This window comes from Eurosta solidaginis, chromosome 5, assembly GCF_040869045.1.
Source record: "Eurosta solidaginis isolate ZX-2024a chromosome 5, ASM4086904v1, whole genome shotgun sequence".
Classification (NCBI taxonomy): Eukaryota; Metazoa; Arthropoda; class Insecta; order Diptera; family Tephritidae; genus Eurosta; species Eurosta solidaginis.
This window is the reverse complement of record NC_090323.1, coordinates 66,678,136-66,705,581: the sequence shown is the minus strand read 5'-3', so window position 1 is coordinate 66,705,581 and position 27,446 is coordinate 66,678,136. Positions and strand designations below refer to the sequence as shown.

General features: G+C 40.4%; 1 protein-coding gene across 9 annotated transcripts in view; it reads left to right on the top strand.

The window, feature by feature from the left end:
- The window catches only part of rdgC (retinal degeneration C), a 524,170-nt gene that overhangs the window by 196,625 nt on the left and 300,099 nt on the right, over positions 1-27,446 (top strand). For 6 of the 9 annotated variants that reach the window (XM_067787750.1, XM_067787751.1, XM_067787742.1 and 3 more), the window contains exons 2-3: positions 23,582-24,034; positions 24,769-25,034. The exons of 1 other annotated variant lie outside the window; for it this stretch is intronic. The gene's annotated coding sequence lies outside the window, so the exon portion shown is untranslated. The remainder of the gene's footprint in view (positions 1-23,581; positions 24,035-24,768; positions 25,035-27,446) is intronic. 2 more of the 9 variants (XM_067787743.1, XM_067787747.1) reach the window with 2 other exon arrangements.

The window sequence follows — 27,446 nt, the reverse complement described above, 5'->3', positions numbered from 1 at the left end:
TATAAGACCGAAAATAAAAGTTAAATCCGGACTTCTATTTTTTAAGAACAGAATAAAAGTGCAACCCCATAACTAAGATAGGGTTCATCCAGGTGAAACAAATTTTTTACCAATTCATTACCGTAAATATCTGGATTTGAAACCTGTAGGTACACTACAATTTTTGCTACTAATAATAGAATCTTGTTATCGAAAAACCATAGCCAATTGTTGTTGTAGCGATAAAGAAACTCTCCCGAAGGTAGTAGTACAGTAGTAGTGATGCAATAGTACGAGTCTTAAACGACGTTCATGGTTCGCTTGCAGAAACTTCTTACAGTACCGCAGTGGATGCGCGCGGTGGCAAACTCTGCATTTGAATCGGCCGTCCAATTTTGATGGGGGTTGGATGGCTTTTTTCGGTGCAGTTGGCGCTGGGGGCGATGAGGCGCGTGCCGTGGAGGTTGTCGATTCATTTAAACGTGCCAATTCCATGATGCTAAAGTGAGAGAAATAGAATATACATAAAAGTTAATTGGGTAAGACTACTAACTTCCCGATGTGGCGCGTTATCATTCCCTTTTGGGTGCGAATGTCGGCGACGCGAATTCTTTTATCGGTGCCTTGGTAGACCTTAGTAACCCGGCCCAAGCGCCATTCATTGGGTGGTATATTTTCGTGACGTACAACTACTAAATCATCAATCGCGATATCTCTCTTGGGGAACTTCCACTTATAACGTTTGTGGAGTTCTTTTAAGTATTCCTCCTTCCATCGAAGGGCATGCTGTTGGCTCAAAGCTTTTAACTTCTGCCACCGATTAATTAGCGATGTGGGATTGGCTTCAATGGATGGTTCTGCGGGCGAGAGGATGGGAGCTCCCGTGAGAAAATGACCAGGTGTTAAGGCGGCAGAGTCCGATAGTTCAGTGGAATTTGGCGATAGTGGTCGAGAGTTAAGGCAAGCTTCTATGCGACATAACAGAGTTTGGAACTCTTCGAATGTGAATTTCTGAGACGCAGCGACTCTTCGGAAATGGAATTTAAAACTTTTAACCCCAGCTTCCCATAGCCCACCCATGTGAGGAGCGCCCGCCGGTATAAAGTACCACGACACCTCTTGATGACTATAGAGGTTACACAAGGATTCCTGAGATGAGGTTAAAAATTGCTTAAAATCCCCTTTAGGGCTGGTTGACGCGCCAACGAGGGTTGTCCCATTATCCGAAAATATATTTTTTGGACAACTTCTGCGGGAAGTGAACCTAGAAAAGGCCCGGAGAAAGGCTTCTGTGGAGAGATCACTGGCCGCTTCCAAATGAATTGCTTTTGTAGAAAAGCAAATGAAAATGCACACATATCCTTTGGTCACTTTATACGATCGTCCGGAATACGTCTTAATGTCGAATGGACCCGCAAAATCGACCCCAGTGTTTTCGAACGGTCTGGAGAGAGTTGTCCTTTCCTCTGGAAGAGCAGTAATGATTTGACTTTGGTCTCGTTGTCTATGCAGAACGCAAGGTTTGCAATGATGAATCGTAGTCCTGATTAGATTTTTGGCTTGCGGAATCCAATACTGCTGACGAAGTAACCGTAGTGTCAGTTGATTGCCTCCGTGAAGGGAAATGAAAAGTAGAAAGTAAACTAGCAATTTGGAAAACGAACAGTTGTACGGAAGTAGAATTGGATGTTTTTCGTTGTAGGGTATGGTCGGCGAGTTTGCTAACCGGCCGTTGACTCGTATTACACCCTGACTGTCAAAAAATGGATTCAAGGTCAAAATTTTACTATTCGAGTTAATAGGAATTTTGGAAGTTAGATTGCGATGCTCTTCTGGGAAACAATTCATCTGAGCAAGAATAATTAGCCGTCTACGCGTTTTTGAGATTTCCTCTCCCGAGATGATAAGAGATGGATACAAATGGAACCGACGCGTGTGTGTACAAGTCCGATGGTAAAATCTCATGACGTAGGAAAGCACCCGAAGTGCTCGCTGAAACGAAGAAAACCTTGCGAGAAGGTCCTCATATTTGGATACGACTGAAGTGTGTGCCTTCACTCCCCTCGCTTCGAGGGTTAAGTCCTCGGTTTCAGGATAGTACGATGGCCATTGCCCCGCATCCTTTATCAGCCACGGAGGGCCGTGCCGCCATTGCTGATTTTCTCGCAAGTCCACGGGGTAGGCTCCTCTGCTACCAAGATCTGCAGGATTCTCCTTTGAGTCCACATGATTCCAATGATCAACCTCGACTAGTTCCTGTATCTTTGCCACTCGATTAGCGACAAAGGTGGTCCAAGAGCTAGGTCGCTTTTTAAGCCACGCTAGCACGATAGTTGAATCTGTCCAACAGAAGATATTTTCCGGTTTAAATGGAAGTTCGCTGAGGAGAGTTTGAAGCATTTCGGCGATGAGAAGAGCACCACATAGATCCAATCGAGGTAGAGAAATCGTTTTGATTAGTGCAACTTTGGTTTTTGCAAATAAAAGGTGAGAAGAAGTGATTTTTGCGGTTTCCACTCTCAAGTATATCACCCCCGCGTATGCCTTTTCCGAGGCGTCGCAAAAGGCATGCATTTGGAAGGGCGATTGTTCGTTGTATTCCACCCATCGTGGAATTTGTATCTCCTCGACATATATATAGTTTTCCAAAAAGGTTTTCCATTGGGAAAGAGTTTGAAGCTTTAAAGGCTGATCCCACAAGGTACCATCTGACCAAATTTGCTGCATGACTATCTTTGCTAATACTACTACTTGTGCTAGCCAACCGGCTGGATCAAAAAGCTTTGCTATGATCGAGAGCGCTTCACGCTTGGTATAGTTGTCTTTCATAGGAGGGGTATGAACTTGAAAGAAAAAATGATCTGACTTAGCATTCCATCGTATACCTAAAGCTTTTGTAGTGCTAGTTTCCTCTAATTCTAAGAAATATTTATCTAATAAATGGTCTCGGGGAAGATCTACCAAAGTTTTCCTTGAATTTGACGACCACTTTCTTAGAGACAAACCTGCACTACCTAGTGTTTCAATTAGCTCATTTCGTGCTCTCAGCGCTGTAGATACGTCATGAAAGCCTGCTAGTACATCGTCTACATACATAGACTTTCGAAGGATTTGAGCTGCTAATGGATGAGAATCTTGGTTATCCTGGGCCAGTTGGTGAAGCGTCCTAATTGCTAAGTAAGGCGCGTAATTGACCCCAAAGGTTACCGTGTTTAATTGAAAGTCCCTTATGTTACCTTGTGGATCCTCTCTAAAAAGGATTCTTTGATAAGGCCTATGCGCTGGATTTATCAGAATCTGACGATACATCTTCTGTATATCACTGTTGAGAACGAACTTATACATTCTCCATCGAATGATTCAAAGTGTTAAATCCGCTTGAAGAGCGAGACCTACATACAGAATATCATATAATGACACTCCATTGGATGTTTTGCTAGAAGCATTAAAGACTACTCGCAACTTCGTTGAAGTGCTTTCAGGCTTTAATACCGCGTGATGTGGGAGATAGAAATGACTAGGAGAATGTTCAAAGGTGGGAGAATCGACTTGTTCCATGTGGTCTAGTTCCAAGCATTCCTTGACCACCTTGTCGTATTCTACCTTTAAAGAAGGATTCTCTAATAATCTCGATTCATTGCTATAAAACTGACGTAGCGCGATGGGTCGAGATACCCCTAACTTCAGATCCGTAGGATAAAACTGTTTGAAGGGCAGTGACACTATGTATCTCCCCTCCGCGTTCCGTATGGTGGTCTTTGCGTATAGCTCCTCACAAAATGAATCCTCTGCCGCTTGAAGGTTTCTTTTAGGAACTTCCTCTAATTCCCAAAACTTACGCAATTGGTTATCTAGTGGTATGTCCTCTCCCATTGAGACTTTGGTGGCAAAGCAAGAGACGTGTGCAGTGGAAGATGCTCCGGTGATGATCCACCCAAACACGGTCACTTGGGACAGTAAATTTTTATGGACATTGCGCTTTACCCCATCTAACATGACTTTGGGATACAAGTCTCCTCCTATGAGAACGTCTACCGGACTGCTTTGTAGGAAATTCGGATCTGCCAAGGTTACTTTGGGAATCTCTTCGTTTATTGAAGTTGAGGGTAAGTTGCCAGTGATCTTTGGTAAAACATACGCGGTGGCTTCTATCAAAAGATTTGGGTCACGGGGTGAGCCCAAAATAAAGGAACAACTCTTCGAGGAATTATTACAAACTTTTTGATTTAGTTCCGAAATAACCGCGTTTGTTTTTGAGCATGGAAGCTTTAGAAGCTTGCGAAGTCGCTCCGAAATGAAGGATGCTTCCGCAGCTGAGTCAATCAATGCCCGAGCGAGATATGTTGACCCCAAGTGACAAATGTGAACCATTGCGGTTCCGAGAAGAGCTGAGGATAAGCTTGACGATTTCAAGGTTTCTTCATCTGGAGATGAGTTTCTATTGGATGGTGTGGACTGTAGATTGGTGTGGAATGCTTGTGAAGCAGTTGCTGCGGTGGAGTCTTTGGAAGGTTGGGTGTTAGAAGGGACTCTGTGCAGAAGAGTGTGGTGTCTACTTTTGCACTTGGAACACGAGTATGAACTTTTACAGTCCTTTAATGAGTGGCCTTTTCCCAGACAACTGAGGCAGCAATTATGCTTTTTAACTTGCGCAAACCTGTCATTCGCGGCTAGAGCTAAAAATTTGGTACAAAGTCGTAAAGGATGTTGTTGCTTATACAATTTGATGAGGTGATTTTAGTTGCGAGTGCCACCTTCTTTGGATTTGTTGGATTATGTGACTGTGACGAAATTTTTTGTTGTTGGTTCGTTGAAAAAGCTGAACACTTCACATCCACTATCGAATCCAAAGTCCTATATCGCATGGTGAGGAAGGAATCCATTTGACTCCACTTCGGTATAGCCGTTTGGTTTACTAAAGATTGTTCCCAAATGGGCAAGTGTGGTTTCTGGGAAATGGTTGGAACATATGAAAATAAGGATTGGATCCCAATTTTCAATGTTGAACTCGTGCATTTTCATCGCGGACAAGCATCCATTAATGCTCCGCTGTAGCTCTTTCAGAGCTGAAGCGCTTTCAGTCCGAATGACTGGAAGCGAGAAGCGCACCCTCAAGTGTGTATTAATTAACACCCGCTTATTTTCATATGCCGCTTTTAAATTGGACCGTGCCATATTAAAACCCTCATTGGTTAGTGGGGCTTTGCTGACGATTTCATTTGCTTCGCCACTTGCCTTTTTAAGAAGATGAAACAGTTTTTCAACGTAACTGAGTCGCCCGTTATTTATATAAATCGCGGTAAAAAGATCCCAAAAGGATGGCCACGACACATAGTCCCCATGAAAAATGTCTGTGTCACATGGCGGTAAGCGTAAACTATTCGAGGAGTTGGCTACTTGGGCAAGGGTCTGGAAGGTGCCTGGATAGGTACGACGGTTGCTTTCTGAATGCATTCAGTAATGCGTGCTGAACAAGACATATAATCCTTAAAGGTTGCAGATTGTTTGGCTTTTACAGCTTCTAACTCGTCCTGATCAGTCAGCGAGTATAAACATTTTTCGACCGCTTCCTTTGTTCTGGACCAAATGTCCAATACTTCTGCTTTTAAAATGTCTAGGGGAGCCACTGGATGTTCTTTTAACGTTGATTCATCGTATTCTGCGTTGAATCTGACGACCTGATCTGAGCATCTGGTGAAAAAGTTCAAAGCCATCTTTGCACTTCGAAGTAAAATGATTTACGTTCAATGAAAATTCAGATTGAAAAAAAAGTACTAAATATTCCTCAAAACCCGCGTAAGTTATAATGATAATGAGCTTAAAATGCGACCCGTATGAAGGGAATGATAAACGCTACCAAATTATAAGCAAAACTCTAAGTGACTCTAATGGAACCAGTACTACTCCACAAGTGACTACTGGGCTGATGCAAATTTTTTCCTACCAGGAAATTTACTTCTGTGATATGAGTTCCAATGTAAATGGTCGTTTAGTGTGCAAATGATATTGCGAGAGCGGCAAATAACAAAGCGAAGTCAATGTTAACAAGTGTTTGTAGTCAAAGTAGTCTAAATCAAAAAGTTTGAATCGGACAAAGCTAATAAAAATTAGTATTTGTGATTAAGGAATCTTATTGGAAAATTAATAGCAGAGTGCAAAGAAAATTAGGTGCTTCTACAGCTGTAGTTTTTACGATGTTTTTAAGACCTTTAATCACTAGAAAATTCTAACAATACTCACGTTTGAGTTATATTGAGTTAGACAACTTTGACCAAAAAGAACAAGCAATTGATTTTGCGCCTATCGTTTGTGCACTGAGCAGACGTATGTATGTATATATGTATATGCAAATATGTAGCTACCACTGTTGGAGTGAACGTAGGCGAAAGAGTAAAAAAAGCAAACCGTCGGGCACAATGCAACGACCAAAAAAATTAACGAAATCGAAATTTTTTAGAGTTTGTTCCGAACACTAAATGACAAAAATTATTGTTATTAATTTTTCAAGGATGTAGCCATTTTGTACAAATAGGTTCTTAACTCACGATAATTATAAACCGGATAAATACGATCGTATTGACTTATTACGGCAGAAATTAAGTTTATTTAAATTATCTATCACAATCTATTTGCACATAGAAAGGTGCTTCGGAATCAAATAAAACAAATGCCGGCCCGTCTAATGTATGAAAGCAATCGTATTTATCACTCGATATTTGTACATATGTCACGAAGTAAACCTATTTGTACACTTGTTGCTTTTATCACTTTTTTCACTCTTTACAAATGATAAATTTCAATCCACCACAATTAATTTAATTTAATAAAAACACCAAAATTATATTTATTTATATGCACTCTAAACTCTTAATAAAGTAGCTCAACAAAATATTTTATTTTACACGCACCTTTTTGTTCCAATTTTCTCGATGAGTTGTTGGTTAATTTTGTTTCCTTCTTCGTTTTGGTTATTCTTCTCTCTCTAAGGCTGAAAAGATGTGGAGGTGCTTTAGCGAATTGTTCGTTGCTTGTTGAGTACGTAGGCTCCGGAGGACCAAATGTTCGGGGGGGATAGCGACGAAAGAAAGCGCCGGTACGAACTCACGAGTTGGACAAGTTGATCAAGCAGCGAACCACAAAGAAAGAAAAAACAATGAATTAGAATATAATTCAAGGATTGTTTATTTGCATAAGAATAAGAGGTAAATTACATATATAGGATATATATGAATTTATGCAAATATACACAATAATTAAATAAAGGTAAAAGGTAAAATAATGAAAGGAAGAAAAAGTACCTTGTAATGTTAATGACGACTGGAAGCGCAGCGGTTGGTGGATAGCCAAAGACTGTCTTCTCAAGTCGTACATCAATTTGTTCTCACTGCTTTCGCAAATTCTCACCGGTGCATTTCCCGGCACGAGTAGTTTTGCAGCATACGGCTGCATCGAGAAATGTCCAGTGATTCCCAACTATTGCAAGCCTTTTGGCTTCAACATTGACTAAACACGTATAGTATATTATAAAAATTGAGTTTATGTTACTTTTTGTAATCTATTTTTGTGAACTGTTTTTGATTTTTTAGTTTTCTTGTCATAAATTGTTACGTTTACGCCATCCATTTGTTTAACTTCGTAAATGCTTGCGTGTTTATCGCGAGGTTCCTTTTCGACTAAAACCGTATCATTTAAGGCAATGTCTGAAGGACGTATATTTCTATCGTAATATAATTTATTACGTTCTTTATGTTTATTTATGAGCTCTTTTGCCAATGCATGGGATTTTTGCATACGGTACTTCACTTCCTTTGCGTAATTCTCAACATTGTATATTGGATCAATGATCTCTTTTTTCAGTTCATTTGGTAACACCGGCTTCCTACCGAATGTTAGTTCAAATGGAGTGATTCGTTGTCGAAAAAAGTATTAGATGTTGTATTGTGTAAGAAAGTAAAGTACTTTAAATATGTATCCTAATCAGAGGAGTTTTCATTAAAATATGCCCGTAGGTATTCGTTAAATACCCTATGGTTACGCTCTATTGTACCAACAGTTTCGTGATGGTATGCAGTTGAAAAGTCATGTTTGATATTCAAAAGTTTCATAAGTTCTGCAAGAATTTCACTCTTATATTCGGTACCTAAATCTGACCTGATGGATTTCATAGGACCATATATAAAAATATAACTCTCGAAAATTGCTGAAGCTATTGTTTTTGCGCTTTTATCTGGCACGGCTATTGTTGCCAGGTATTTTGTTAAATCGCATATGATGGTAACTGCGAACTTGTTACCGTAACTCGATTGTGTTAAGGGTCCGATTGTATCAATAATAGGCGATGTCACTACGGGGCGTTATGCTGGGGGGTGCATCCCCACGCAGCGGTGGATCTACCGCCGCAGATCGTTTGGCGATGCCGCCTCCGAGCACGACGATCCCGGCTGCCATCGTACCTGTGCCTGCTGTCCCAAAGCCGCTCCACACCTGGTCGGCGGTCGTCAAGGGCGGCAAACCCGGGGTTTCTGCAAAAGAGGTAGTGGAGAAGATTAATAAGGAGGTTGGGCCGACACTTGGTGTACGCGTGCACCAAGTGAAACCTGTGAGGTCGGGGGGGGGGGGGGGGTAGTTATTCGCCTACCCCCCAAGGAGGAGCGGGATAAAGTCCTCGCTAATAAGAAGTTTTCCGAGGTGGGTTTAGAAGTGTGCGAAAACCGGAAGCAAGGCACTAGGGTGGTCATTCGGGGGGTTTACGCGCAAATCTCCCCTGATGAATTCATGGAGGAGGTCTTTCGTCTGAACCTCACGAAGGTTGACCCTGAGTGTCAGAAGTCAGAGGTTAGGCTGATCAGTCGACCTTGGAAGGCAGACGTCGAGGGAGCAACGGTGACCGTCACCCTGGAGGGACCGTACAAGTTAATGTCCCCCCTCTTGGATGCGGGCCGTTGCTACGTCAAATGGTTTTCCTTCCCGGTTCGGCCGGAGAGTCAAACCTACAGCTGCTTCCGTTGCCTGAGTTTTGACCGCCAGGTGAGGGACTGTGGGTTGAAGGCTGCCGTCTGTCGGAGGTGCGGACGGGAAGGGCATATGGGGGCAAGGTGCCCTAATGAGGCGCATTGCCGAAATTGCGCATTTGGGGGCAGACCCGCCACACATCTGATAATGTCGGCGGAATGCCCGACATATGCTGCCGTTGTCACCCGTGCACTCGCCAGACACTAATGGGTTTAGTCCTTCAACTCAATTGTCAGGGAGCGTACTCCGTTGTGTGTGAATTGGGGGCGCGCATGGCTGAGGAGAGTTGCAGTATTGCCCTGCTCCAGGAACCCTACACTACCAATGGTGTGGTGAGAGGGCTTCCTGGAGGGTTTAGGTCCTTTTGTGACCTTCGGGGCAATGCTGCGGTTGTGGTGAATGAGCCTAATTATGAATGCTTGTTGTTGAATGCGTCTGAATGGGGAATATGTGTGAGCATTGAGGGCTCCTTCGGGAGAGCCGTCTTTGCAAGCATATATTGTAAGTTTGGAGAACCCATGGAACCATATATCCGATACCTCGATACGGTGCTACTACTTGGGAGTAGCACGCCAGTTATCATTGGTGTGGATGCCAATGCCGTATCCCCTATATGGCATAGCAAAATATCCAGGACTTCTCCTGGATATGCTAGTTATGGACGGGGCGAGGCGTTGGGCGAGTGGGTACTCACCTCTCACGTTCATGTTGTGAACGAACCGAGTGGGTGGTACACATTCGATGGGCCCATGGGCAGGAGTGACATTGATGTTACTCTCATGAATGAGCCAGCAGCGAGAGCGTTCAGTTGCGGATGGAGAGTAAGGGGGGTGAGGGGATAAGCGACCACAATCTCATTGAGATTGTGGTTACTCCCCGTACCACCCCGGATATGCTTGGTACGCCTTCCGTAATGGGGTGGCGTACTGCCGGGGCAAATTGGACTCTGTACGGGTTATACGTCGAGCAGGAGGTGACTGCTACACCCCTCGATGTATTTGCAGAGCTCCCAGTAGATCAGCAGATTGCCCTCTTGAACGCCTGTATCTGGCGGGTCAATGACAGCATGTTTGAAAGGTGGAAGAAGGAGCGTTTTCGCTGTGTCAGGTGGTGGACGCGTGAACTGACCCAGAAGAAGAGATCTGTCAGGCGCCTGAGACGTCGGTTTCATTGCTCCCGGCATGTCGATTCCGATGGTCTGTCCCAGCTTAGAAGTCAATTAAGTGTGGAAACGCGTGAATACAAGAGAATGATTGTAGAGGTTAAAGAAGAACAATGGCGCAATTTCGTGTCAGAAAACTCGAACGACCCCTGGGGACGGGTCTACAAGATCTGTAGGGGTCGCCGCCAGACCGAAGTTAATTCCATCCGTGTGGGCGAGCGAACAATATCAACATGAAGGTAATGTTCAGAGCTGCTTATTGAAGGGTTCTTTCCTAGGGCGGAGGTCCATGTACCTCCCCTTGCACAAGACGTACCTGTACCTCCACTAGAAGTTGAAGAGTTGGATTATGCATTTGGCCTGGTTAGGTCTAAACGGTCTCCGGGTTTGGATGGGATAAACGGAGAAATGTGCAAGTGTTTGTGGAAGTTTATTCCGGAATACTTGGAAGCCGTTTATGATAAATGCATATGGGAGGGTTACTTCCCACGTGAGTGGAAAGCTGCTAGGGTTGTCGTTCTCTTGAAGTCGCCCGACAAAATAAGGTCTGATCCTCGGTCATACCGAGGTATCAGCCTTCTTCCAGTGCTTGGAAAAGTGCTGGAGAGGGTTATGGTTGAGCGGCTTCAGGAGCTAGTTGGGGGTAACCAGTCGGATAGACAGTTTGGGTTCAGGAAAGGACGCAGCATTGAAGACGCCTGGATGCATGTCCAAGACTGTGTAGAGAGAAGCTCCAATAAATATGCCCTTGGCATATTTATTGACTTCAAGGGGGCGTTTGACTTTCTGCGCTGGGACAGGGTTATCGAGCGGTTAGTGGAGCTCGGCTGCCCGGAAATTGCTTTGTGGCAGAGCTATTTCTCGGACAGACGAGCTACTATCGTTGGTGCCTGCGAGAGTGTGGAAAGGGAGGTGGCTCGTGGTTGTCCGCAGGGATCCATCTGTGGTCCATATATATGGAACATGATGATGGACTCCTTGTTAAGGCAACTCGAGCATCTTTGCAAATTCAGCGCCTATGCGGATGACCTCCTCTTATTAGTAGAGGGGGATTCTCGCGCCAGTATTGAGCGTACCAGCGAGTCACTATGTCAAGTAGTGGCTGGCTGGGGCGCCCATGTTGGCGTAGAGATTTCGGTGGACAAAACTGTGATGATGCTGCTCAAGGGCAGATTGTCACAGAATCGCCCACCGGTTGTCCGCATCGGCGGGGTCAGCATCAGATACGCGACGAAAGTCAAATACCTGGGGCTGACAATGGGTGAGCGAATGAACTTCCTGCCACACTTGGATGCTGTCAGGGATAGGATGCAGAATGTTTCGGGGCAGTTACGACGAATCATTCGGAGTGACTGGGGCCTGAGTCGCCGTGCCGTTCGCACAATATATCGTGGCCTATTCGTAGCATGCGCTACTTTTGGTGCCGCCATATGGTACCGAACGGTCATGACTGCTCATGGTCAGAGGCGCGTGCTGAGCATACAGAGGTGCATGATGCTCCCATGCTTGCCCTTGTGTCGTACCGTTTCCACGGATGCGATGCAGGTGCTTCTTGGTGCACCCCCTCTCGACCTGGTGGTTATACAGCTCGCTGTTTCCTTCAGTCTGAGAAGGAGGGCAAGTTTGCTGCTGGAAGATGAATGGGCCGCCGACGATAATGTGGAGAGTGGATGGTTGGAAAATAGGCGTCGATTAGAAGGGGTGGTTAGAGGGAAGTGGCAGGAGCGCTGGGACAATAGTCCCAACGGCAGGGTAACGTACGGGTACATCCGGGACGTTTCATTTGTGGCGGAAAATCCAGACTTCAGATTTAATCTGAGCCTGGGTTTTCTGCTTACTGGTCATGGCCCTCTTAATGCATTTTTGCATAAGAGGGGCTTGAGCGAAACGGAGGGGTGTGTATGTGAGGCTGTATGTGAGGATTGGGTGCATGTGTTGTGCGAGTGCCCGGAGTACTCGGACATAAGGGATTTGGGTAGTTGTGGGGTTAATGTTGAAGAAGGTAGGGTTGATGTTAGTGGAGCGCTCTCCACTAGTTGGACTATTGATTTTCTCAATAGGTATGCTTTGGAGGTGTTTAGACGGAGGAGACGTGGTGGTGACCGTGGTGGTTAATTTGCGTGTGTGTTCGTGGATGTGGGGGGGGGGGGGTTCTAACCCCACCTCACCCCTAGGCGGCCGGTCCGGAGTAGGTGGATACTCAACCGGAAGTGGCTTCGGCTGCGAAAGTCAGACCAAGACTTTAAAGTGGTACCACGGGGAACAGATAGCCCGCGGAGCTTGCTCCGTTTCTGTTCGGTTGCGGTTGGCCCCTTTGGGAGCATCGTGGTGGCTGTGGTTGATATCCGAATGCGGTAAGAGTTGGTCAGCTCGAATGTGGAGTTGCATTGCAACCGGGTGCCATGACCCATAGAATGGAAGAGGTGTTAGATAGGCCTCCAACCCAACCAAGGTGATGATGTGTCCACTCACATTATCGATTGGTACCAAGGTAAGCGAGCCTTGGGGGCTGGTCAGACCCGCTTTGACCTGTGTACTTGGTACATGCGTGAGGTTAGGTCTTCGAAGACAGGCACTCACGCAAAACCTACACTCGCTGTATCAATAATAACTATATCAAATGGTTTACTCGGTGTTGGAGTCAATACTAAATTTTCTATGATTTTTGGTTTGACTTTGTTTACTAAGCATTTTTGGCAATTTTTGACAAACTTAGCAATGTCACTAGTCATGTTTTTCCAAAAGTATTTAGTACGAATCTTTGCGTAAAGCTTTTTAACACCGCAATGACCGCCTGATACAGGGTCATTATGATAAATTGTCATGATTTTGGTTTTTGTATTGTCGTCTGTTATAGTTTCTACTGGGTCTGTGAGTAGTATTTCTAACAATTTTAAAATTTTATTTTCGCATTGTTTTAAATTTAAAATTGTACAATATTTAAAAAATAGATCATCTTTTGGCCATTCAACTTTGTTAATATGGTGATTGTTAGCTACTGTTTGTAACTTCGAAAGTAACTCTCCTAAGTTTGTTATTTCGTTACCAAACTCGATATTAAGTAGTTCGATCTTTTTACGTCGCATATGTGCGATTATATGCATTTTAGAAATTTGACTTTTATCATCATAAAAAATTGTGGTTCTTATACGCGGAACTTTTTTCGAATAATTAAAGGAAATTTTGTCATAAACGTGTAAAGTAAGATGTTTTTTGATGTTTTTATTTGTTTTCTTGAGAACGTTTTCATCGTTTTGTCGATTTGACATTGATCTTGTCTGTACTGCTAAAATTTGTTTGTTCGATTCTTTAATCTCATCGATTGTAATGCGCGATAGTGCATCAGCACCAACGTTTGATTTACCCTTAATATATACAATAGTGAAATTATACTCAGCTAGTTCTAGTCTTATTCTTGAAAGTTTGAAGATGGGTCTTTCATGTTGAATAAGTATGCTAGAGGTCTATGGTTTGACTTTACAATAAAATGGGTACCATACACATATGGTCGAAATTGCTTTATTGCGAAATAAATAGCTAAAAGTTCCAACTCTATAATTGGTTTTTATTGCTCTGCTTTACTAAACGCTTTAGAAGCGAAACAAATTGGTAAATCACTACCTTGCTGTTCTTGACTTAAAATAGCGCCACATCCAGTTGTGGAGGCATCAACGTTAATTATGAATTGTTTAGTAAAATCTGGATATTGAAGTTATTTTGGTGAAAGTAACGCTGCTTTCAAAGATAAAACTGCTCTTTCACACTCAACATCCCATACAAATTCAACCCTTTTCCTGCTTAATCGATTCAGAGGCGCTGCCAGAGACGCAAAATTAGGTATAAACCGTCTGTAATAGTTTGCAAACGCGACGAATCTTCGTACCGCGTCTTTATCAGTCGGTTTTGTATACTTTTTAATTGCGTTTATTTTTGAGTCGTCTGGCAACAAACTTTTGGCTGAACATTTATGACCTAAAAATGTAACTTCTGGTCGTAAAAAGTTGCATTTATTTGAGTTAAGTTTGAGATTGAAAGACCTACAAGTCTCGAAAACTTTTGAAAGATTTTTAATGTGGTGTGCTTTACTACAACCTATGACGATAATATCGTCGACCTATAAAAAGGCGACGTTGGGTGGTATACCCGAAAAAGCTATTGTCATCATTCTTGAGAATGAATTAGGTGCTATATTTAAGCCGAATGGAAGCACTTTCCATCTAAATGCTCCTCGCTCAGTGCTGAAAGAAGTAATGTCACGTGAGTCAGGATGCAAGGGGATTTGATGAAATCCAGAAAAAAGATCTAATGTGGAAAAATATTTTGCTCTACCGAGATTGTCTAAAATATCGTCGACTCTAGCTAGTGGAAATTTATCAGCAATGAGTTTTTTGTTTACTGCGCGAAAATCTACGCACATACGATATGCTTTTTGACCATTAGTGTCTTTCTTTGGGACTACAATCAAAGGACTATTGTAATTCGAATAACTGGATTCAATCAAATCGTTGTCTAATAATTTATTTAATTGGCGATTTATTTCCTCGCGTTGAGAATATGGTAATCGATAGTTTTTAACATATACCGGCTCGTTGTCGGTCAATCTTAGTTTTTGCTCGTAGAAGTTGTTTTAAGTCATTTGTCCGTGTCGAGAGCGAAGATGTCGGCAGGTGAAGTCAGTTTTACGTACGCTTGTCTTCTTTGTCTGTCTTGTTAATTGTATAAACATTATAGTTTGAAAGTTTTTCTGTCCGGATACTGTTTCCTTTCACATACTTTATATCATCCGTTGTATTTATGACTTTAATTATTGGGTTACTGGAATTAACAATGCACCTAGTTGTGAAAACACCTTTTTCAATTTCCTGCGAGTCCACGAAAAGTGGCTCCGGTGAATTTTCTAAATCAAAAAGTCTGAATATTTCACATCTTGGAAGAATGATACAACTGTCGCTTTCTGTTCCGTGTAGGTTTGGTATCGCAACTTTTTCATTACCTACCAAGAAGAAAATACTATTTCTTTCATAATTAATGATGCATTTGTTAAGTTTCAGAAAATCTTTACCCAGTATGTCATCGGATGGAATATTAAAGTCTTCATTTACTACATGTAAAGTATGTTTAATAGAAAAGTTTGAAAAATTTAAATTTGCGGTAATTTAGCTAAAGTCGAAACTGAATTTGAAGTGACACCGGTAATGTTAATAATGTCATTTGTATTTAATGAAATATTACTGTCTAGACATAATATTTTTATTAAAGAAATGTCTGCTTGAGTGTCTACTAAGAATGAACAAATTTTCTGTGACCCGTTAAGTTGTATTTCAATGAAATCAGAGTAATTTAAATTTAAACAATAGATGCCTATTGGTGAGGGATGTTCGCTTACTGGCTTAGTTATTCCTCCCCCAGTGTTCGCTCCTGAGGGGCGCTGGCGTTTAAAGCGCGAACGTTTGCGTTTCGACCTCTACCGTTTGACGATCTTGAATTGTTACCTCTATTGTTACTGCTATTTGTGTTTGAATTGGAATTTGTATTGGAACGCGTATTATTATTATTCTGGTATCTATTTCTATAATAATTTCTATATCTTTGATTGTTGTTGCCGTTATAGTTGTTATTGTGTGCAAATGAATTGTTGTTTCTGTAACCAGTATAGCCGCGGTTTGGGTAAAAACCTCGATAACTACCACGTGAATTTCTGAATGTACTGTTACCACGTGATCGAAAAGCTAGAACCTGACCTTCAGTTACTTCGTTGTTTTGTTCTACAATTAATTTTGCTACTACGTCTTTCGGATCAGTAAATGCTGTTGAGGCTAAAATGGTTTTTACTAAATTTGATTTTGCATTTAGACGACACACGTCAACAGTTTGTTCGACTGCCATTTCATGAACTTTCGCTTGAGTGATCCCTTCAATAATAAGAGACCGCTCAAGTGAGTCAGCTAAATATTCAACTTTTTTGGCAAAATCTGTATAATTGTTACCGTTAACGTGCAACGCTGCAATTCTCCCTGCTACAACTTTCGAGTTGTCTGGTTTGATCCTATTTCGTAGAGCTGTTTTAATTTCATTGGCTGAAGTTACTTGTGTTGGTATTGCTTCACGAGCTTTACCCTCTAATTCTGATTTTAAGAACGCTATAAAAGTATCAGTTAAATCTGCAGTAGCGTATTGTTCAAGTAATGCAATTTTGTCTATAAAAGAATCATGTGATAGCGGATCACCACAGTAGTTTTCTCTAGTAAAATTAGCACCTGTGTTAATGAAAATTTTCTTTTCCTCAAGTGTTGCCATGATTTGATCGTTAAAATCTGGAGCTGAATTAGCAGAAGGTGAGGCCACGTTTGCACTATTTGAATCGTTAAGATTTGAATCTAAATTAGAAGTTGAATTTTTAATGGAAGAATTTTCGAAGCCTTTCGGTCGAAGATGAAGTTAAACTTTCGTAGCTTGAGGCTGATTTATCGGAATCGTATTCTGAATCTGAAGTTTTTTGCACCTGCTTGCTACTTCTAAGGTTGTACATATGTAGTTATCAGAATAGCACGAATAATTCAGTTCAAACTATGAAATTAATGAAGTACTTATTTGAATTTCTGAATTTATATTTAAGCTGAAATATTGAGGAAAAAGAAAAAAAAAAAATTTGTTAAATTTAACCGATTTACAGGTGAATAGTCACTACAGAAATATTTAACACTTTATTGGAAGAATTAATTGGAATTGCAGTATGCTTGTATGAAAAAATTAATAAAAAGTAATTGACTTATAATTATTCAAAAGTATGCAAGTATGAATTGTTAAAAATTTCACAAATTTAGTAATCACGGACGCACCGCTTTATTTTAAAAAAAAAAGTTCGTATATTTTTACGGACGCACCGGTTTTTTAAAAAAATCTCACTTGGTTTTTCACGGAACCACCGTTTATTTCACGCAAAAAAAAGTATGGTTTAATAAGGGTTTCATAAGGCTGATTTTACGCCTTATCAATAAGGTATTTATAAGGAGTTTTCGCAGCGGGTATTAATATGGAAAATGAAATCTATTAATTATGAAGAATATAAAGTTGAAATTTTTTAAATTTGATTAATTTATGGATTAATGAATTCCAGGACGGATACCGAAATGCAAAAAAAACTTGAAACTTTGGAACTAAGATGAACTTGCTAAGGGATTTTTAAGGAACTCGTGTTCGATAAGAAAAATCTCGAATGAAATAAGTAATATTGAGAATTAGTTACATTATATGAAAAACGCACTAGAGTTTATCGATTGGCAATCACAATTATATATAAAACTCGAAATATTTATAATATTTATATATATTGTAATTTCGCAAAGCATTGCAAACGGTGCCAACTAACCTTAAAAAATGTATGGCTGTTTCACGCCACATTGTCCACATGTTATGCAAAACACAATGAATGAGTTTAAATTTATAAAATATGTATGACAAATTTGCCGTATCGAAATTTTGCTTTTATGAAAATTTATGAAAACATCGAGATATCGCAATGTACGTATTAAAATAATAATTCCTTATACATATATAAACACATATCAATACATACGCGCCACTATACCAGCGTTCCTGACGAAGATGCAGTGCATATATTGCGATTATGTTGAAAGGACGGGTCCACGATCTACATTACGTACCACCAAAATATTCTCCGCGCTGTTTTTCTTGAGATACCATGAGAACAATTTAGGATATTAGAACAATTTAGGATATTGATGTACTGCTGCTTTCTGCTGTGGCACTGGCAGCAGGAAAAATTCCGGCTTGCAAGATTCTTCGTTTTGGTCTTTTCATTAAGGCAAATTCGCCATTTTGTGCACGTGGTGTGGCCCGATGTCACGGTCGCCATGTAAAGTGGCCTTTCGTGGCCACTTAATTTTTGGTGAAAGTAACCCCCTTTCCAATACAAACACATTCAATTCCACTATGAATTGTCCCACTATAGGGTTGAATTATATTTGACAAAGTTCAAATTCTTTTATTATATAATATGCACCAAAATGTAATTGGTAAGACACTTAAACTTATATTTTGTTCTTTTTAAGCAACTCACAATTCTGCCGTTCGGGCTAGTTTCTCCAAACTCAACACTTCAAGCACAAATCAGCTGTGCTTGAAGTGTTGAATTTGTTTATGGTGCCGTCACAGAAGCAAACGCGACCCAGAAGCAAGTGAATATTTTGACAGCAAAAATTAGTGTTCGTAACACTTTGCGTCGCTATATAATACGAAAAAAAGTAAGACAATCACCTGCAGTCACCAAGAGTCACTGAAGTGAATGAATGCTCTTATATGATACGAATTTGGTTTCACTTGGGTGAAAGTGACTCCTTGCGTCGCTTTGCGTTATACATAATAACGCCGTTAAAGTGGTTTACAGTTTCAATTAGTTTATTCGATTGAAGTTTGAGTTTAGCAGATTGGGCTTTGCAATAAATTACTGTTTAAGTTTGGGACACGGCTTAAAATTTTAGTTTAAAATTAAAAGCTCTTATAATTTAGGAAACTTATCAAGTTTCAATCCTTTCAAACGACTACTGCGTTTTAAAAACTTATTCAGTGTAAATTTACAAATATGCGGAACAAGAAAGCTTAAATCCCAAAATGGTCTTAAAACAAAATGAAAATGTTTCAATTAGGCTGATACGTTTAGTGTAATTTTTAAAGATCATTGCAATCATAGATTGATTTACACAACATCTTCTACAAATATGACGTGTTATGAATAAGTTTTGTTTTGGGTAAAACCCACCCGGCACGGAATGTAGTTGAGAGCCAAGCATGCGGCATGAATGTGACGCAGCCAAGAAAATCTAAACTTTTAGCAGCAGCTAAGCGGCTATCAAATCCTTAGTCTCTTAATCAAGTCCATTATAAACTTTTACTAAGCTCCTGTAAGAACGAAAACGGCGACCTTGTAACTGATGTCCAGAGAGTACTTAGATTATGGAGGGAACACTTCTCTACCCTCCCAAATGGAGACAGCGATTTTCAGCACAGGGATGACGAACCCGATCCCGCAATCGAAGATGATGGAATAAATGTCCCGCCACCCGATTATGACGAAGAATCAGAATAGCAATGACCAGATTGAAAAACAATAAGACCGCGGGCGCTGATGGATTGCCTGCGGAGCTATGCGGCGGCTAGGAGCTGGTAAGGCGAATGCATGAGTTTCTTCTCAAAATATGGGCTCACGAGTCTATGTGTTCTTTGCCCAGTCCACAAGAAAGGAGATACTGATACTGCCCCATCTATCGCGGAATCAGCCTTGTTAATATCGCATATAAGGTCCTGTCATGTGTATTGTGCGAAAGATTGAAGCCCACCGAATCGGATGATTGGACCTTATCAGTGCGGGTTCAGACCTGGTAAATCTAACACCGACCAGATTTTCACAATACGGCAAATCTTTGAAAAAATCCACGAAAAAAAAATCGACATACATCACCCTTCGTAGATTTTAAAGCCGCCTTCGACAGCACTAAAAGGAGTTGGCTATATGCCGCTATGTCTGAATTTGGTTTCCCCGCAATACTTAACCGCTCTGGAACAATATTCTGTAAAAGCGTGCTGGCATATGCTGACGGTATTGATATCACCGGCCTAAACACCCGCGCCGTTAGCTCTGCTTCCTCCAAACTGGAAAAATAAGCGGTAAAGATGGGTTTGATGGCGAATGAGGCCAAAATGAAGTACCTGCTGTCATCGAGCAAAGAGTCAGCGCATATGCGCCTTGACAACCGCGCTACTGTTGGCAGCCATAATTTCAAAATAGTAAAAGACTTAGTTTATTTGGGAACCAGCATCAACCCTAGCAACAACATCAGCTCTGAAATCCAGCGAAGAATCGTAAATGCTATTTTGGACCAGGTAGGCAATTGAAAAGTAAAGCCCTCTTTCGGCAAACGAAAATCATACTCTACAAGTCACTTATAGTTCCTGTTCTGCTATATGGTGCAGAAGCATGGACCATGACAACATCAGATGAAACGGCTCTGGAAGTGTTCGAGAGAAAAGTTCTTCGAAAGATTTATGGACCTCTACGCGTGGGCGATGGCGAGTACCGAAGAAGATTTAACGACGAGCTGTACGAGCTCTACGTAGACATCAACACAGTCCAGCGAATTAAAACGAAGCGGCTGCGCTGGCTAGGGCATGTTATGAGAATGAAAGATGACGCTTCGGCAAAGAGAGCGTTTCTATCGGAAACCGCCTATGGAAGCAGAGTTAGAGGGCGGCCCCCACTCCGCTGGAAAGACCAGGTGGAAAACGATTTAAAGTCCCTTTGTATGGCCTACTGGCGTCGGTTAGCAGAGAGAAGGAGGGACTGACGCGCCTTGATGGACGGCCACAACCGTTTAAACGGTTAAGCGCCAATTAGGTAAGTAAGTAAACTGTTGCTGAGATGGCACAATAAAACCGCATACTAATACATAGTTCCCATAGCTCAGGGATGTATTGAATACGCAGAGACGCGCAAGCAAGCTATTCAGGGCAAAGAACGCTACCCTTTTCCACATTCAAGTTTATTCCAAAAGCGAACATCTACTGTCAGACCAACGAAACATGGCTACAAACTCCAGGGTGTAGGACACCAGGCGGCCACCGTAGTGTGGTGGAAGCATGCTCCACCTACCACAAGATCCTGGTTTCAGGGGAAAAGCAACATCAAAATTTTAGAAACAGGTTTTTTCAATTAGAAGAAAGTTATTTTAAATGCCATCGCCGCTCTGTGATTTGGCAAACACTTCGAGCGTATTTCTGCCCTGAAAAGCTTTTCAGTGAAAAATCATCTGCCCTGCAGATGCTGTTCGTAGTCGGCTAAAACATGTAGGTCCCGTCCCTCCAATTCGTAGGAAAAATTAAAAGGAGCACGACGAAAATTGGAAGAGAAGTTCACCTTAAATTTTTTTTGATGGATAAAAGAAAACTTTAAAGAAGCTGGTTTCTAAAGGTTTATTTTGTCTAAATTTAGCCATCAGGAAAAGAGGCCTACTACGTGCTAACAAGAGTTGGTTTCCATCAGACCAATATTAAAAAAGTTAATTACATTTGTGTGGCAGATTACGGAAAATAACAAGAGGAAGTTACTTTCTGAAGACAGTTTTTTTTAATCTTGGATGCAGGAAACGAGATCGGGGCAAAGGAAACGAAAAATTTTGTTTACATATTTCTTCGCGATGATTTAGAAATGTGGCCAATAAGTTATATAATAATTGGCATGATACGGTATTTTTTTATGACAACGGTGCAAGATCTTGCAACCAGTGACTAGTTTACTTTTTGTAGTTGACTTTAATTAGGTTATATAATTATACCTTATGGGAACCAAAAACAAAGTTTTGTTAGGATGAGTTCCTGGACATCATGGACATGAAGGTAATGAATATGCAGATTACCTAGCAAAGCAGGGTGCTATAGCAGCATTGTGGACTTACAAAAGCACACATCAGGGAAACTATAAGTAACTGTGAAACTAAATAATTCAGACGTCAGTGGATTGACTTCCCAGAGCAAAGACAGGTCAAACCGTTTATACTTCCGGCAACGAAAGTATCAGCCAAACTCATTAATCTAAACAGAGAGGACCTAAGAACCCTCAATGGGTACTATAAGGGACACTGCAGTCTACGATATCACCTAAGTAAGTCAAATCTATCCGATACTCAAATTTGTCGTTTCTGAGAGCTGGAGGATGAAACACAGTTTCACATTCTCGGCGAATGCGTCGCACTGGCTAGGCAGAGACTCTCCCATCTAGGTGGTGTTACTCTTAATCTCTATGTGATATGGAGTAAAAAGCCTGAAGAGGTACTTAGATACATCAAAAGCCTCCAGATACAAAATTAGGCTGAAAAGTCATGCACAATAGATCTGCACAAAAGTCTCAGTGCTTACAGGCCTAGAAATAATAATAGTAATAATATACCTTACGGTCAAAAAAAAAAAAATGTTTCAGTCACTGCTTGACGAAACTTTTAAGTTATTGTGGTTAGCATCGATAATTCCTTAGTATCTTAAGGCAAGAAAGTTAGAAAGCCCCTAGCAGTTTTCGTAAAAGCAACTATATTTCATATAAGTAATAGTTTCGTCTTTGAAAAAAAGAATTAACATAATTGTCCAAAAAGAACAAATCACCAAAAATATGGAAAGCATCGGCGGAGAACATTATATTGAATTATCCCTAAGGAGATTCTGAACGAAATATATCGAATAGGTGACTTTATCCACTCTTTTTCGAAGTGGATGACCACGAAAGGCCAATGAACGCGTTAATAGGAATATCGTCACGATAGCTCTTCTGAATAAATTTAAAATTATTCCAGAAATTTCCGCGGAATTAAATGATAGTATAAACATGAAAACTATAATATTGTTGGTCCGCCGTCCGCGGTAAGATAATTAGATGGTACCCGGATAGAATAAAACCAGCTTCTTACCACAATAATCCTTCCCCCTCTAAGCTGGTTCAGCACAAAAGAAACTGGCCTCGGAGCGCATAGGGACGAGTAATATTCTCTGATTATGCAAAATAAATATATTCAATTAAGTTTTGTAATGCGTAACCCCAGCGTGTTAGGAGGTTAGAATATACCCGCGGTAGGTACTCCTATCGTAAGAGGCGACTAAAATACCAAATAGATTTAAGGGGTTGTGTCGCGCAACCCTTTCAGGTCGCCAGCGCAATATATAGCTTCTCCTAACCGAATTTTCAACCTCACCTACCCGTGGCGAATCCTGTTTCATTAAAACCCGAGGCTGTGGATACCCCGAACTCCTCATGGATCTGGGGTTCGGAGGGCGGAATGGCCTAGAAAGTCGCATGTGGTCATAACAAATCGTTACCGAGATGGTAGGGCTTGGTATCGGAACGTACCGGATCTGCATCCAGCAAAAGACCATCAACATTGTTAGCACTCCCCAAGGTCTTGGGGGAGTGTCCTTATCGCTACAACAATAACAGTAAAACCAAACAACAATAAAACCAAACAATTATAATTGAATAACAATTACTATTTACAGGTATTAAGCTCTTAATTCTTAAAAATCTTAAGTAAAATTGAACACACCATTAAACATACAAACGCAAATAATTTTTTTTAGAATAGGTCTGTTTCACTTCCCGGAAAAATAAGAACGAAAATGGACCAGAGCATACTCAAGTCCTCTTGAACACATACCAAAAGTTTCATCAAAATCGGTCTAGTCAGGATGAGTTCAATCACAAACACACATAGATAAGAAATATGGATATTAAGAGTGCCATAACGATTTTATGTTCAAAAAATAAAATAAATGTCCATTTTAAACATTATATACGTACATACATATATTGCAATTAAAGATTGTTTTATACACTTTTTTGGCTATAACTGCTTATTTTTTCTTCTCTTGCAGATGTTGTGAAAATTCTTCCAACGTATCCAACGTAATATAAAAATGGTGTCATGAATTGGTGATTGAAAATGGAAAAATAAATATTGGAAAATGATTGCAGTGTAAATAATGTTGGTAATACAAATTTTATCAAGCAAAGTAAAAAACGCGCGGTTGGACAAGTTTTTTTTCAACTTTGATACATATAAATCGGTGTACAGTGAAACTCCACATAAGTAAATACGGTCGCAGTGATGCTGTTCGGTTATGGGAGATGACCACTTACTTGTGTCATAGTTACAGTGACGGACTTAAAAATTGGCATGAGACAAAAACTTTTCACAAGTCTAAAGTGACATACAATTTGCCATTGGAATAACTCTGCTTTTTTTTTTGCGAAAAACCAGACAGTTGAAAAAGTGGAAATCTTTTTTGAAAATATACTGGCAGGTTTTGACCTGATCGCTGTAACGAGTCAGTGCATGGTTACCATATTTTTACGAAAATTTCGATTATTGTGCACCTTCTGGTATCATTCGAATCGCTGAACTGTCGAATAAATAATTCAAATATTCAGCATAGCAAAATGTTCATTTTTTACAACTCTACTGTTGTAGTAGTACTACACAATTACAATACCAACGTATTCACTTATAGGGTGTTAAAATCAAACTGATTCAAACTGTTTGCGCTGCTTTTATGTTCTCGCCTATTTCTTCTAAGCTCTAAACTTTTTACGAACAGCCTTCTCGAACAGCTGCTTATTTATTTCTCATTTCTATATTTGATATTCACGTTTGCCTTCTAGTTATATGCATGTATATGTGTGAGTAATAACTTCTGCTCTTAGCTGCTCACCACGTGTATATATGTGAAATATTCCTTTCGCTGTTAGCTGTTGTTGTGCATTTATTTAGTAGCAGCATAGTTATGTATCAAAATACTGATATTCGCCAAAATATGTTTCATAGTGAATTCGACATACGTTGTTTGTCTCTTTGGGACTATACCTTCATATCAAGACGCTATACTCTCTGCACGGTCTTAATCGTCCCCCTGTATGAGTGGCTTATGTTAAGCACTCATGGAAGACCTGCTTAGCCGGAACTTGTCCTGTTATCAAAACTGTCCAGTAAAAGAGCTATCCGTAAAATGAACTTTCACTGTATGTGCAAAATTACTGATGAAAAACGTCAATTTATTTCCAGCAATCTTTTGCTTATTAAAATATCAATTAAACGCATAACGGTAAATTATTTTACCCCCATTGATTAAAGTGCCAATACATGCGAAATGGGGTGAGTGCAATGTGACAGCATTGAAAAAGAGAATATTAATCATGAGTGACAAAAAAAAAAGTTCTTCCATTTTCAAAGAATTTAATGTACGTATACTAATGTGTGGTAAATTTTAATGACATTTGCGGAATGGTTTTTAATTTATGGATGTAACTGCAAATGAATTAATATAAAAAGTAAGAAAAATGGTTCAAAAAAACTGTACACAACCTAAAATAGTATTTTAATATGAAAAGTGGAAGAATTCTAATAGTATTTTTGAGCATAAAGTTTCTAGGATATGAAGTAATAGCCTTGATTAGGTTAGGTTGAACTGCCCTGTCAATAAAGACTTCACATAGACTGAAAGTATCCATAGTGTTACTAGAATTTGTTTGACGACCAAAGGGAAGAACTCCAGTCAGGTGACAGGACTTACTACAAGTTTCCAGAAACCTAGCTTAATTCCTTTTGCTGAGACCTGGCGACTCTTTTAATTCCTTCCCAACGGCTTGGGATGTCTATCGCCTACCGAGTGCTCCCTCTCCTTTGTCAACTCATCGGCCTTTTCGTTGCCTTCTATCTCTTTATGATAGGGAACCCAGCATATATGTATGCTCCGGCCTGAGCGAAGTTTTGCCAGTGCTTCTTTGTATTCCAGAACACTTCTGAATGAAGTACTGTGTGAGAGTATTGGCTTAATCGCGGCTTGACTATCAATATTAAGCACGCTTCCTTCAGAATATTTTCTGCTTTCTTTTCGCCTTAAATACGCTGCAGTAGTTTGGAAGCATATATGATTTACATATTTCTGGGTCGACATAGTAAATAGCAGGCCTGACCCATTCCATTAATTTGGAACCACCCGTATATACATATACAGTATGTTCTGCGATTTTTGCACACTGGCATCAGCCCTCCGGCTCAATTGTGGTCCTAAGATTTCCCTCGAAGCTCAGGCACGGGTCCATATATTCCGTTTGCTCGACATGAAGTAATAGGAATGCGATAGCAATTTTTTAACTCATACAGGGCCACATTAAGAATCCTAAGAACATGCCCTTAATATCGTGATGTATTATCAAATCTTCGAAAGAACGCGAATAGAATGATGTGTTGATATTTTGACCACAAACTGAAAATTGAGCTTGTAAGTAGTACTTCGCACACCACTCTGACCCATTTTATGGGCATTTTTGTTAACAGGACTATTCATCAGTTCATCGAAAATCATTATTAACTTATTATCTTCAAATAGTTTGTTATCTGTCATTTTCAGGTTCGGTGTTTTTATTGGAAGCGAACCGGAGCGTGCCATTCCACTCGGGTACAAATACTATCATCTCGTAGAGCAGCTCCATGCTAAATGCGGTATTCAACATACCAGTGCCTATCCCAAATAAGTAGGTGAACTCATTTGTTGAAAAGTACTTTGCATGGTATAAGAATGAAGGTAGTTCCATTGTAAGTTCTCGGTCGCCATATTAACTACCTGACAATTTAACAGGTTATGACATTTGCTTGCAACTTAACTTATCAAAATTATTGTAATTTTCGTCCGGGGTTAGAAATTCTCGAATATTGATGGGTAAAATGGCCAATATAAAATAAATGATCAGTAGTCTATTTTGGCGTGGTATAAATACTGCGTATAGAAGCACTGCGTCTGAAGCATTAGTACCCGATTAGACAGGCTCCCTTTGTTTATATATCTGGGTATTAGCAGAGTATTATCTTACCAAATATAAAATATATCGCACGAAACTGATTTTGCTCCAGACATGGAAGTCGGGCAGAGTGGCTCGCCAACGTCTTTCCTATGGTTATTAAAGAACTACCACCAGAGCAGTTAACGCTCAGATAGTCGGGGTATATAACCTTAACCAATAAAGACCCTGCCGAAGTACCGTTAGTAGCGTTCGACTTGGCGATAGCTTTCAATATACCCAACAATTCGCGTTGCCTCGAAGATATCGGATTATTAACTTTAGATTCAACGCAGTGTCTATTTTCATACCTTAACCTTTAACTTTGACACCTCCAAACCATTTTTCATCAAACGGCTGGTCAATATCAGATTCGGTATAAAGCCGATCAAGGAGTTATCTCTCCGAAATCGGTCCATTATTTGAAAAGCTTTCCACATTCACAAATCAATACCTTTGGTACAATCTTTATCCAGAAAAAGAGATCATCCCCGATCATCTGCGATTTCCACAAAACCGGGCAAAATAGTACTAAAAGGTTTAGAATTGTCTTCATAACTATCAGTATCGCATTAAATTTCTACTTAAGTCTGTTGAAAGTTTTATACATTTATTTCAATTAATTCAATTTCCTACCAACATAGTTTATTTCAATTAAAAAAATAAAGAAACTAGAAACGTTTTCAATGATGTAAGAAAGTGAAGCTGAACTAAATGACCCAAACAGTGCTATATATTAAAACGGTCCTACCAGCATAGTTTAAATGGACTTTTCCTTAACACAGATTATCATATAATCAAAAAAGTTTTGTTCTTGTTAATCGAAGCTAAATCTCTGATTCCTCTTTCCCCTAATCCGTGGACTGGAAATGTGTGGGCCGTACTTAAAGGAAGAAATGGTAC